The following is a 10,868-nucleotide window of genomic DNA, read 5'->3' as shown; positions in this document are numbered from 1 at the left end:
TGCAAAATTAAAGCGTTGAAAGGCACGCATAGAGGAGTACAACTGTCAGCTTATCGACAAGCCTGGTAAATCCAACGCGGTTGCCAATGCCCTCTTTCGCATTGTGTCAAATTTGAAATATATCAGCACCGACGCACAGTGGCGCATTAGATACTTTTGGGTTACAAAAATCATAACTCTTGAACCAGTTGAGATATTTTCGTAATTTTTTTAAAGGTAATTTTAATACCTTTTGATTAAGTGGTCATACAATATGGTGTGATAAATAGTAGATTTTATACTCGAAAATTAATGTTTTTAGAGGCAGTTTTCTCAATTTGTATACAATTTCGACAAATACTTTTAATTTGTTTTCTCTGAAAATGCTAATATGGTACATATTTAATGTTTTAAAAACAAAAAATAAATAAATTTTAAAGATTTTATTTTGTCAATTTTTCATCTATTTTTACCTTTTTTTTTTTACAAATAATTAAAAATAATCATTAAATTTTACTTAATTTAATATTTTTGAAGAATAGCTAATCATTATACATTCATTTAAAATCATTACAAAGTCAGGGATTGAAAAACAAGCCGCCAATACGGGAAAAAAAATATGTCCGCCATACAATTTCGTACTGCGCAGCGACTGCGCTTGTGGCAGAATTTGCACTAAGCCGCGCTTTTTTTACGCTGAGTAAAAGAATCTTTTGCCTGGAAAATTCGGGGTGGGACGTGGGGGGACTTGATATTTTTTGATTCTGATTAAGAACATATTCAAGAACAACACCTCATACTCCAAACCCAGAGAATGGTTGGGAATCGATTTATAAGTTAACACGAGCCAACGTACTAGAGCAGTTGGCTCAGTGCATGATTTATAACGTCAAAGTGCTGACTCGGCATTGGGCCGGATACTCGTGCGCAGCGGCAAACAGAGCATATTTGCGTGGCCATTGTTAGCTGTAAGATTCATTTTTATGTTTCAGTTTTAAGTTGACTCTTTTAGAATAAAGAAAGCAACTCTGGCACTTAGCCGTAATACATAATTTGTTTTATTGAACAATCTCGTTAAGCCACAAGGGCTATGATCGACCAACGGGGCTAAGTCACGTCCTCTGAAATATGGTCTCATATCAGTGTGAATAAAAGCAAAAATCATATAATTGTTTTTTATAACAGCGAATACGTTCGCTTTTCATTTATTATTGTTGTTTTATGTTTTCATTCGACTCAAGCCCGACATTCGGCGCTGCAGCCTTTGTCTTTATTTATTGTTTGTTTGTCTTTGGTCAACTGCTACCCACACAGGCAGCTTTTTCATACCTAATCGAATTGGACTGCTCATGCAACCCGGATTCTCACAGTATAGGAATAATAAACCATACTCCACAGACTCGGAGTCCGATAGCGAAAATCAAGCTTTCCCTCTAAGACGTGTAACCGCGAATCCCCCTGTAATGGCGATAGACCCAGAACAGAGCTGTAATACAGGCAGTTGTGGCCAATACTATTGCGGACGAGGCTGCCAAAAACGAACTCGCACAAAATGAAGTGCGTCAGAAAATTCAGGAGCTGGCCAGCCAGTTGGCAGCAACACATGTCGCGCCCACCTCAGCCGTGGCCCCCGTAATTAGAACTTACGAATCCATTGATATAACTAATGATTCCCCATGTAACATGACTTTAGACGCCGTTAAAAATTTGCCTGAATTCTCGGGGTCACAGGAAGCATATGTTTCGTGGCGACAAGCGACGTTTGCTGCGTATCGCATATTTAAAAATTTCAACGGCACCTCTCGCCATTACGAGGCAGTGTCAATTATTAGGAACAAAGTTAGGGGCGCGGCCAATAACGTTTTATCCTCGTTTGACACTGTACTGAATTTCGATGCTATTATAAATCGGCTGGATTTCACTTACAGTGACAAGCGTCCAATGCACGTCATTGAACAGGACATGAGCACCCTAAGACAGAGAAACAACGTGACCCTATAACAGTACTATGATGAGGTCGAGAAAAAACTCACCTTACCCACAAATAAAGGTCATATGTCTCACGAGCCATCGGCGGCAAAAATATTGTGCGAAAAATTCATCTCGGGACTTAAACGCAACCTCACTAACGTGCTTTTCGCGGCAAAGCCGAAAGACATGCCGTCAGCCCTGGCCTTAGCGCAAGAAGTGGAATCTACCCACGAGAGGTACGTTTTTGCAACCAGTTTTGCAAGAAGTCAAGAAGACAAAGATCGCAAACCTAGTGCAAAAGCGCAGGGTCGTCAACTTGACAAGTACGATCAACATGACCCACTACCTAATAATACCAAAAACCTGTATTTTAATAGGCAGCATAAGGCACAGGTTGACGTACAAAGACAACGGCACACCAGAGCCTATGGAGGTCGATCCCTCATTTTCTGAATTGCTGCAGCCGACCCAGGCAAATGTCAACCAGAACAGAAGACCAGCCAACTCTGAGCGCACAGGCGCCGTGAGGAAACAACAAAAAATTAACTTCATTACGCAGAATGCGGAAGAAAAAACAGGAACATATGCCGCCGCCGCCTCCAAAGCGGAATCGAATATAGACGACGATGCCATTACCGAGTATGATTCTGACTACGTCAATTGTTTAGGGGAAAATCACTGTTACCCGTCATCAGACGAAGAGTAGCAGGGGTACCACTGAATTTCCTTTTAGACACCGGCTCGTCAAAAAATTTCATCCGACCTCGCAAAGAGCTAAAGGGTATCCGCCATGTGGACTCTCCTTTCGAAATTCACTCAATTCACGGTACCACCACCGTTACAAAAAAAGCTTCATCTCGATTTTTAATTTGAAACGACTTTTTTCAGTCTACCAGATATTACAATATTCGACGGGATAATCGGGGCCGATCTGTTAACACAGGCCGGTGCATCACTTTGCCTCGCTTCTGCCAAACTCAAATTGGGTAAGGAAGTTGAGAAGATTTCATTCCATAAATGCACTGACGTCAACGTAACGTGGAGTAGCAGGTGTACCACCTTTGGTGAAAAAAGCATTTCTAGGGATGATAAAGAGCCGGAAAAACGCCTTCGCAGATCATAACGAGGCCCTGCCATATAACACATTGTTAGTGGCCACGATTAGGACGACGAGCGAAGAGCTCATTTACGCCAAATTCATACCCCATGGGGGCAGCAGATTTTGCCAACAAATGCTTAAAATGCTTAAAAATGGTATAATTCAGAAGTCGGTGTCTCCTTATAACAATATGGGTGGTTGATAAAAAAGGAACCGACGAGGTCATAGACTTTCGTAAGCTAAACAAAAGGACTATCCCAGACAAATTTCCGATGCAAGATATCTCCATGATACTGGGCAACTTGGGCAAGGCCAAATTCTTTCACGACACTGGACCTCAAATCCGTGTATCACCAGATCATCTTAGCGGAAAATGACCGCGAAAAAACTACCTTCTCCGTAAGCGGAGGGAAGTAAGAATTCAAGAGGCTTCCCTTTGGCTTGAGAAATGCTGCCAGCATCTTCCAGAGAGCCATTGATGACATTCTAAGAGAGCAAATCGGCAAGACTTGCTACGTCTACGGCGATGATGTAATAATCTTCTCAGAAAATGAGAATGCTGATGTCAAGCACGTAGATTGGGTTTTAAAAACCATAAGCGATGCAAATATGAGAGTCTCAAAAAGCGTTAACTTTCTTGGCTTTATAGTCACCAGTGATGGCACTGCCACGGACCCAGAAAAGGTCAGGGCCATAAAAGAGTTCCCCGAACCAAAAACAGTATTTGAGGTAAGATCATTCCTAGGTCTCGCGAGCTATTACTGATGCTTTATTAAGGACTTTGCAGCCATAGCAAGGCCTATTTCAGACATCTTAAAGGGCGAGAAGGGTGGAAGTGTAAGCAGACATAGATCGCGACACATCCAAGTACAATTCAATGAGGCCCAAAAAATTCTTTCGAAAAATTGCGCAACATTTTGGCATCCGAAGATGTTATGCTCAGATACTCGGATTACAAGATGCAATTCCATCTAACGACGGATGCTTCAGCCTTCGGTATTGGAGCAGTGCTTTCACAAGGGAACCGTCCTATTACAATGATCTCGAGGACATAAAAGGATAGGGAAATGAACTACGCCACAAATGAAAGGGAATTATTAGCCATCGTTTGGGCGTTGGCCAAGCTGCGACACTATTTATATGCGGTGAAAGATATAACTATCTTCACCGACCATCAGGTGGAAGGGTCGCATCGAGGAATCGGGTGCTTAGGTAGTCTATAAAACAGAAAGAAAATTTGTTTGCTGATGCCCTGTCTAGGCAGCAAAATAATGCCATAGAAGAACAGGACGCAGAATCATGCTGCGCGACCAATCACAGTGAGATTTCCCTCACTCACACCATAGAAACAACGGATAAGCCCCTAAACTGCTTCCATAACCAACTAATTCTTGAAAATGCCCGCTTTCCGCTAAAATACTCTTTCGTTCTCTTAAAAAATAAGAAACGACATGCGATCAACTTCAACGACAAGGAGTCCTTTCTCAATAGCCTTGCAGACGCAATAGTCCCCAAGGGCGTAAACGCCCTCCATTGCGATTTGCACACGCTAGCAACGGTGCAGGACGACTTAGTCCGGAGATTCCCGACTACAAAATTCTGGCACTGCAAAAATCGTGTTATAGACATTTTTGGGATCGAGGAAAGAAAATAAGTCTTATTAGCAGAACACAATAGGGCCCACCGGTCGGCCCAAGAAAATGTGAAGCAGGTTCTCACAGAGTACTACTTCCCAAAAATGGCCAAACTGGCCAATGAAATTGTCCAAAACATGCGCGAAAGCTAAATATGATAGGCATCCGAAGACCCAAGAGATTGGCGAGTCAGCGATACACTCTCATGTAAGAGAAATGCTACACATAGACATTTTCTTAATGGATACAAAATATTTTCTCACTTGCATTGACAAGTTTGTTGTACAGCATGTGCCGTCAAGAACAATTGAGGATTTGAAACTGGCCTCGTTACAGGTCATACATTTCTTTCCAAAGGGCAAAAAGTTTACTGCGACAACGAGCCATCGTTAAAATCGCACACGATCACGGCCATGCTAGACAACCATTTTGGCGACAGCATCACCAATGCGCCACCCCTACACTGTGTCTCAAACGGGCAAGTGGGACGTTTCCACAGCACTCTACTAGAGCTCGCAAGGTGCCTAAATATTGACAATAATCTTGTTAGCCACTACCAAATTTAACAAATCAATCCATTCGGTCATCGATAAGAGGCCAGTCGACGCAATACAAGAATACACGGACAACACACAAGAACGGGTTGCTGACAAAATTAAGAGTCTAGAGAGAATGCTTCTCGACAAAACAGGGTCTTCGACGTGGGCGAAAAGGTTTTGGTCAAAACCAATAGAAGGCTTGGTAATAAACTCACTCCCTTGTGTGAGGAAAAAGCCATACAAGCAGACCTGGGGACCACGGTCCTCATTGAAGGGAGGGCTAATTTTACATTTTTTATTATTACTACCTATCATCAGCCGTTTGGCAAACTTTCATTTAGTAGACATTAAGTCCGTTGCCAAAGGCGCGATGTTTTAGTTTTTGGATAAAATTAATTGGTGATGGGATAAACCAGCGAATAAAAAAAGCGATTAAAAAAAAATATTTCCACAGGTGCAGATTTTTCAGCCTCCTCTCACTGGCATTGGTGTCAGCGCACATCACTAACTATTCACAAACAAGGTATATCCCCATCATAGATGGAGAGATCCCGGTGTGGGAGGAGCTCGCGTATGTGACCCACTCGGCAAATCTATCGGAATACATGCGCGTAATAGAAGAAACAAGCAGCATGAAAGAGATGTTTCCACAGTCTCATATGAGGAGATTGCTAGAAGTGGATTCCTCGCACCTTCGGGACACGCTGGATTCGATATAAGTGCACCACAGAATCGCAAGGAGTTTAGATTTTCTAGGCTCAATGCTAAAGGTAGTAGCGGGGACGCCGAATGCCGGCGATCTAGAAAGAATTAGGTTCACAGAGTGGCAGTTGACACAATCAAACAATACGCAAATCAAAATTAAGACTAGGATACAAAATCGAATCAACTAATTAATACAACCGTAAATCAAATCCTGCAAGCACATAAAAATACCCAGATTAACACCGGCCATTTATACGAGACACTGCTGGCGATGAATAGGATACTAATGATGGAGTTACAGAATCTAATGTTGGCCGTAACACTGGCGAAAAACAATATTGTCAGCCCAAATATCCTAGATCATGCAGACTTAAAATCAGTTTGGCTAAAAGAACCCACAGATAGCCCCATTGGGGATCTTATGTCCGCATCGTCTGTAAAAATACTACAATCCTCCAACATGATACACTTTATTATCAAATTCCCCAAAATAAAATGATCTTGTAAGAAGGTCACTATATTCCCAGTCACTTGCAAAGGAGTTATGCTGCGGATAACTAACCACATGTTAGCAAAGTGTGGAGAAGAAGTCCATACAATAAAAAATTGCACCCCAACACCGGGGCTACCTTTTGCCAACTATCAACGGAAAGCTCATGCGCCAGGGAACTAAACGCAGGCGTCCTAGCGCACTGCGAGTCGCAGCCAAGCGACCTACACCCGCTTAAAAATTACACCACCTTTTTAAATCACGATAAAGCCCAAATAAGAGCTCAAGGGGTAGAGAATTCCCCATCATTGAATATCACCGCCAACAGAGATATTCTGAGTCTCTCCTACCTTCACCAGCTGAGTGAACGTAACTTGGAGTTCATCAAAGAGTTCGGGAGAGAAATTGATACTAATCATTCACATCGCATAATATTTATCGCAGCAGCGATTTGTTTTGCATTGATTTGTATCGGCATCACCTGTCAACGGTTCATCGCAGCGCGGAGATCTGCAATCTAATTAAACGGGATGATCGCCGAATTAGGACCAACCGAGGACGGCCGTAGTCTTGAAGGGGGGTAGTTAACACGAGCCAACGTACTAGAGCAGTTAACTCAGTGCATGATTTATAACGTCAAAGTGCTGACTCGGCATTGGGCCGGATACTCGTGCGCAGCGGCAAACAGAGCATATTTGCGTGGCCGCTGCAAGCCATTGTTAGCTGTAAGATTCATTTTTATGTTTCAGTTTTAAGTTGAATCTTTTAGAATAAAGAAAGCAACTCCGGCACTTAGCCGTAATACATAATTTGTTTTATTGAACAATCTCGTTAAGCCACAAGGTCTATGATCGACCACGGGGGCTAAGTCAGTGCTACAGCCAGAACTTCTCGGGGTACAAAATTCGCATTACACAAAGGCTGGTGACCGATTTGGCAGATGAAGAGGAGAAAAGCAGAGAGTAATAAATACCGAACATTCGAGAGCTCACAGAAATCCGAAAGAAGTGAAAGTGCAAAAACTAGAAAAATTATATTTTCGCAGAATAGCCTACCGCATCAAGTCTCTGGTCTCTTCCTGCCAGGCCTGTAAAATGTTTAAGTACGATAGGCATCCAGTCAAACCGGAGCTTCAACTGACCCCTATTCCTACCTATCCATGCGAAATTCTACACATCAACCTTTTTATGATCGAAAAACTCAGATTCCTGAGTCGCATCGATAAATTTTCCAAATTCGCCAAACTATTTCCAATAGAGTCAAAATCATCAGTACATCTCCGCGAGAGACTGGTCGAAGTTCTCCATTATTTTACAGCACCGCAAACAATAGTGTCGGATAATGAAAGGGGCCAGCTCTGTACCACCGTGCTTAATTACCTACAATCCCGTGGAATAGCCGTTTACTACACGCCGTCTCAAAAAAGCGAGGTGAACGGCCAGGTTGAAAGATTCCATTCTACCTTCCTCGAGATATACCGGTATCTTGAAAACGACAACCGCAACCCCAGGATAACTGAATTGGTATTTATTGCTGTAGACAGATACAACAACTCTGACAAATCCCAAACCAGTCGACATCTTTTTTGATATAACTTCAAGAATAAATTATCAGGGACTTATTAATTTTAAGGAACAAACCTAAGAAGACATTAAAGGATTGCTCCTACGTAAACAGAAAATGGCAACTGATAGGCTCAATAGACACCGAACGAAGTCGCTTAACTATAATCAGGGGGATACCGTGTATGTTTCCAATAAGCAAATCAAAAGGAAACAAACCTCGATTCAAACCAGAAGAAGTATAAGGCGGCGGCAGAGTCAAAAACCAAATCAGGAAAATAGTTCACAAGTTTCACATTAAAAGTTAGAGACCACCAAGCGAAAACGTTTCACAAGATCCTTTGGGAAACATATGTATATAGGAATTAATAAAATAATTAAAAAAATATAAATCAAAAATAAAAATATTACAAAAATTACAAAAAAAAAAACAAAAATACACAAAACACCTCAAAAAAATACAAAGACCAAATCAGTAGTGATAGGAAATAAACAAACATAAGAAAAACAAGAGAGAACGCTATAGTCGAGTTCCCCGACTATATGATACCCGTTACTCAGCTAGTGTAAGTGCGAAGGACAGTTTTTGGCGGTTTGTGGGCGTTAGAGTGGGCGTGGCCAAAAGTTTTTTGGCAAATAGATAGAAATTTACAAGACTAATACAAAACTGAAAAAATATCAAAACATTTTTCAAAAGTGTGGGCGTGGCAGCTTTGGGCGGTTTGTGGGCGTTAGAGTGGGCGTGGCCAAAAGTTTTTTGGCAAATAGATAGAGATTTACAACACCAATACAAAAATGAAAAAATATCAAAACATTTTTCAAAAGTGTGGGCGTGGCAGCTTTGGGCGGTTTGTGGGCGTTAGAGTGGGCGTGGCAAAAAGTTTTTTTGCAAATCGATAAAAATTTACAAGACCAACACAAAAATGAAAAAATATTAAAACATTTTTCAAAAATGTGGGCGTGGCAGTTTTGGGCGGTTTGTGGGCGTAAGAGTGGGCGTGGCAACCTGAATCGACAAACTTGCGCTGCGTCTATGTCCCTGGAGTCTGTATACTTAATCTCAACTTTCTAGCTTTTGTACTTCCTGAGATCTCGACGTTCATACGGACAGACGGACAGACGGACAGACGGACAGACAGACGGACGGACAGACGGACATGGCCAGATCGACTCGGCTACTGATCCTGATCAAGAATATATATACTTTATATGGTCGGAAACGCTTCCTTCTGCCTGTTACATACTTTTCAACGAATCTAGTATACCCTTTTACTCTACGAGTAACGGGTATAAAAACTGTATAACTGTAGACATTAAAAATAACACAATAACACATAAAACTTACACTGAGAATTAATATTAAAAAAATTAATTGGGTCTCTCCCCCAAGTATTGCGATGATCCAAATCGCGACTGGACTTCACATCTTTAAGTACGACACGCCGATCGTACCCCTGCAACAGGGCGTAGTGTGGCGAGTGAATGTTCAAACTCGAGCACATTATGGACCTGCAGCAAATTCAACAAATAATCGACAACAGGATCACGGATCTGATATGCCACTATCTAGAAAGGCTACAAGCGGGACCACGAGGATGACCTCGACGCGCCGCCACCCGCGATCCGTCGACAGGCTGGGATCAGAATTGTAGAGGGGAGGGAGTTTACAACCGTTAACCACCTTTCCCGCACCCCATGCCGAGTCAGCCGCCGTACCACTGGAACGCTGACGCTTCACCTTCCCCGCACCCTGTGCCGAGTCAACACAACGACATCCGCCGTACGAGTGTACTGAGAACCTTGCAGTTCTCACCGTACTCCAATTGCACAACCCGCCGGCCGGCTACCGAGACTTGGTAGCGGAGAACAACGAAACGCTCGGGCAGAACCTTGGTTAGACTCAAACTAGGAAAACAACTTGAAAAGACTCAATAAATAAGAATTATAACGTTTATAACTATTTGGACTATCATTACTTTGAACATTTAACGAATATGTTTGGGTACAACTGCGGAGGAGTCCTGACCCACGACTTAACTCAGTCCTACGACAGGACTTAACTGTGGAGGAGTCCTGCCACAGGACTTAACTTATAAATATAGTCGAGCTCCCCGACTATTAGATACCCGTTACGCAACTAGTGAACCTTTTAAATAAATTCTGCTATAATATATTTAAATAAAGAAGCCGGTGGGATACAACTGATATCCTAGCGATTGTGGAAAATATAAATATTAATGGTAGCCGCAATACTACATGAACTAAAGAACAGAATTTCTTATGGCACTAGTAAAAATGATTAAAATAATACATTTCCATTACACAAAAAAACTCCAAATGGTATATATAGTGACATATTCACTCGTCATATAAAAAAGCTAAAGCCGATCTTTTGGAAAGCTTCACTCTTTAAAAAACTCATAAATAACATTCTCCCAAGATACGAACCGCTTAACGGTAACGAGCTTAACGATCCGATAAGCTTGACATAAAAAGCTAAGTAGAACTTATGTTAATCCTCTGTAAAAGGATTGCTGGGCCGAAAGAATACATTTGTAAATTAGTTTATAACTGACCTCTGGTGAAAACTTATCAAATAAAGATTATAAAAGGAAAATATTTTTTTTATTTTATTTAGTTTATTGGCGCATTCGGTAGGATACTGAAAAAAGTCCTAGTAAACTCGTTATCCTTTGACAATCTAGTGAAAAGAGAAAACTTGTACGACAAAGTAACCTTTTCTGATTGTACCCGCGAATTGGCCGCAACAAAGTGATTTCGGTTCGCTTAAAGTGACTAATCGGTATCCGCACAAAAACCTGTGCGATCGGAGTTAATTTAAAGACCTAATTTTGTGGACCGCTTCGTGAAGTGAGACCTCCACTAAGG

This window comes from Drosophila santomea, chromosome 2R (genome assembly GCF_016746245.2).
Source record: "Drosophila santomea strain STO CAGO 1482 chromosome 2R, Prin_Dsan_1.1, whole genome shotgun sequence".
Lineage (NCBI taxonomy): Eukaryota > Metazoa > Arthropoda > Insecta > Diptera > Drosophilidae > Drosophila > Drosophila santomea.
This window is presented reverse-complemented; position numbering follows the sequence as displayed.